Here is a 3,562-nt window from a genome sequence, read left to right as displayed (position 1 = left end):
GACATGACATTTGCCATAAGCCCACAACACTCAACTCTAGGTATAATTTAATTTTAAAAAATAATTGCATTAATAAAGCAAAGAAATTTTTTTTTTTACAGTATACTGAAAGAAAGGTGGTCACATTATGAGGTCTTAACCTTCACATTAAACTTAAAAGCCTAGCATGGTAATGACACAGAGTGATACCCCACAGATCATGGCTGAAACTCAATTTACATATATACATTTTTATGGCTTACCTTGGGCCACAATTTACAATCCCTGTCCTGGGTGCCAGTAGAAGCTGGGCACAAGGGACACACTCCAGAAACCTCAGAATACCCCACTTAGAGTTGCCTATCATCAACTTTAGAATCCAAGCAGATTTCCAACAGGGTTTCCAAAGAGAATTTGTCCAAAGAGAATAGGTCTGTTAACTGTGTGCCAGGATGAGCAGATAAGACAAAAAGAAATATGGAATAAATTTTACCTCGGAAGGTTTGAGGATAAATCTGATCCTACAAGCTCTGACTACTAAAATAAGAGCAATCATTTACAGGCATGTTCAAGGTGCCAGGCATCTGCTGGTTTTTTTTTTTTTTCTATGCATTATCTCAAAACATTCCTCTAACAACTCTATAAAGTCACTGCCTATTTTTTTCATTCAAGAAACTGAGAAGACCATGTATAAGATCACACAGGTAACTAGTGAATGAGCTTAAAACAGAACTTAGGGCTTCCAACAAAATGTGCCTAAACACTACAATATATCACTTTGTTTTTGGTGTAGGCAAAGGTTATCTGCCTTCCTTCCTGATTCTTTCCTGAACTACTTCTTTCTTCTTTCAAGCTCAAAGCATGAATATAAATAGCTAGTTGTCTCTGCCCCATGAGTCTTGTGGAAAATTCTTTACCACGAGAACTGGGCATTCGTGCCCAAGAAGCAAAGCAAATTTCCAGTTAAAAATAGAAACATCTGGCTCTATCACTGTCTGGTGGCATCTCACCTCAATTAAAGCTGGGTGGGTGGCAGCTATTAAAGGACCTTCATTAGCCAGACCACTCCTTAGGATGCTACCGAATGGTTTCCACTTTACTATTAGCTTAAATGTCTCCAGAATATTACGGCTTACTCTAAAGATTTCATGGTGTGGACATCATTTGTTGTACCAAAAAAAAAAATCTCGGTGCTTCCCCAAAACAACCAAAATGTTGATGGCTCTTTGTTCCCTGCACTCTCAAAACAAAAACAAAACACAACAGGTAGTACCATTTAAAACGGACAAATGCCAAATTCTCAGTCACCAAAGAAAATCTTCTCAAAATCCAGGTCCTTGGGGTTGTTTAGTTCTGAGCATCCTTCTGGTCTTTGCTTTTCTTATTTTTGCAGCTAAGTCATACAACTGCTCTTGGACTCATGTGTTCAATTATGTTATAACCTTTTATACATTTTGAATAAGTAGCATGTTTTCCTTGAGATTTTTGCAGTGTTTCTATTAATGTCTTCATGTGATATTTAGTAAACAGACACTAGAGTTTTAGTCACAATCGAACTAGAATTTTGAGAGATATTTTATATTCAGAAGATAATCTCGATGCTCACTGATATTTCAACTCAATTTCTCCTTCAATTAAAGTAGTATCTCAAAGGCAACACTTTGGTTGCCATTTTCTTAATGCAACAGAAATGCAGAGATCCTGTAGGAGAGAAAATAATGCAGTGCACCACATGTACTTGTGTGGCGATAAAATACAGGCGAAACGCCTAAGCGTTATAGTGAGCTAAGGCTCGTGAGGCAGGATGATATCACAGTGCCGTGGCTCTGCATCACACATGCTTGTAAGGAAAGCATATTCAAGTGTGAGTGTGATAGGGAAATAAATCCACTCCCTTATCTCCACTTCCTAGGACCACCCATTCCCCCCATTCACATGAAATCCTGACTTTTACTGCCATAGGGGAAAGTGATCCCCAATGGAAATGCAAAGAAAATTTAAAAATAACATTAGTCCTTGCTTTTGAAATTTCGAGGACTTATATTTCTGGATATTTAACAGTGGTTTAACACCTTTTCAACAGGCATTTGAAATATATTCTACTTTCAACTTTTAGACAGATTGTAGAACCTGAGCCATACATGGCATGTGGTTTCACTGCAAACCATTTCTCAGTGTTTCTGTGAACAGCAGGATGTATTTAAGAAAAAATTTAGACTATACAGATGAAAGTGTCGTCACTAGTAAACAAACAAAAACAACCAAGATGTCAAGTTTCCACCAGGTCTCCAATAAATCCAACCATAAAAAACTATCAATGCTACTAACGAGAATTTGGACAGCCTCCCCTGTCAAGCCTGTTTCTGCATCTGCGTCCACATGCTCCCCTCCTTCTGTTACCCAGGCTGCCCTGTCCTGGTACCCAGGCTGCCCTGTCCTGGATCCTATCTTAGTCCAGACTGTCCCCCCAGTGCCATTCTCCCTCAACTACTTACAGACGTCACCACACAGCTGCCTTCTCTTACTTGGGTCTCACTGAAATTTATCTGTCTATTGGATCATTCCCATCGGCATCCAAATATGCTATGATATCTCTCATCTTAAGAAAAAATATTATTTTATCTCCACATATCCCTCCAGTTCATACCCGATTTCACTGTTTCTCTTTATAGCAAAAAATCCTCTGAGAGTTGTCTCTATTCTCCATCTCCACGTCTTTCCTCAGAAGCCCACGATCCTTCCCTACCAGGTGTGTCTCTCCCCACCATATCACTGAGACTGCTCTTTCGAGGGAATCTTGTTACATCCAGTAGTTCGCAGGCCTCGTCTGTCTCAATCAATCATCAGCATTGGACATAACTAATCACTTCCTCCTTTCTTTGCCACCAGAACTTTCTCAGTTCTCTTCCTGACTCACTGACCTTCATTTCTTGTCTTCTTTGCTGAATCCTCTTTATCTCCTAACTATTCAATATCAAAATGACCTCTAACCTCTTGACATTTTCTCTTATTTATCTATAGCTACTTTTCTGTGACTTTTATATACAATCTACGTGTTGACCACTCCCAAATCCGTAACTCTACCCCAGTGCTTTCCAATAGAACTTTCTACGATGGCAATAATACACTAAAGTCCTGTGTTGTTCCACATGGTAGCCACAAGCCACGTGTGACTACTGAGCACTGGTATACTGGTGTGATTAAAGAACAAAACTTTACATTTATTTAAAATCTAAATTTAAATAACCATGTGTGGATAGTGGCTACGTATCAGGCAGTATAGTTGTAGATGAAACTCATTTTCTGACTTCCATGTTCATATATTCAACTGCCTACTCAGCATCTATACTGGAATATTTAAAAGGTGTATCAATTTCCAACACTGAGCTCATGGTTTTCCTCCCTGTTCTTCTCAATCTCATAAAAATGGCAACCCAATCCTTATAAGTGTTCCGGCCAAAATAAAAAGCTGGAGGCACCCTGATCTCCTCTCTTTTTCTCATGCTCCATAGCTAATCGATCAGGAAATGGTGCTATCTTTACTTTCAGTGTATCTCAAATCTGACCATGTCTCACTTTGTCT

General features: G+C 39.0%; 1 protein-coding gene across 1 annotated transcript in view; it reads right to left on the bottom strand.

Annotated features, from left to right (window-relative positions):
• ADAMTS18 (ADAM metallopeptidase with thrombospondin type 1 motif 18) overlaps positions 1-3,562 on the bottom strand; it is a 364,329-nt gene that overhangs the window by 16,054 nt on the left and 344,713 nt on the right. The window lies entirely within an intron of this gene.

Source organism: Pteropus alecto, unplaced genomic scaffold (genome assembly GCF_000325575.1).
Source record: "Pteropus alecto unplaced genomic scaffold, ASM32557v1 scaffold42, whole genome shotgun sequence".
Classification (NCBI taxonomy): Eukaryota; Metazoa; Chordata; class Mammalia; order Chiroptera; family Pteropodidae; genus Pteropus; species Pteropus alecto.
This window is presented reverse-complemented; position numbering and strand designations above follow the sequence as displayed.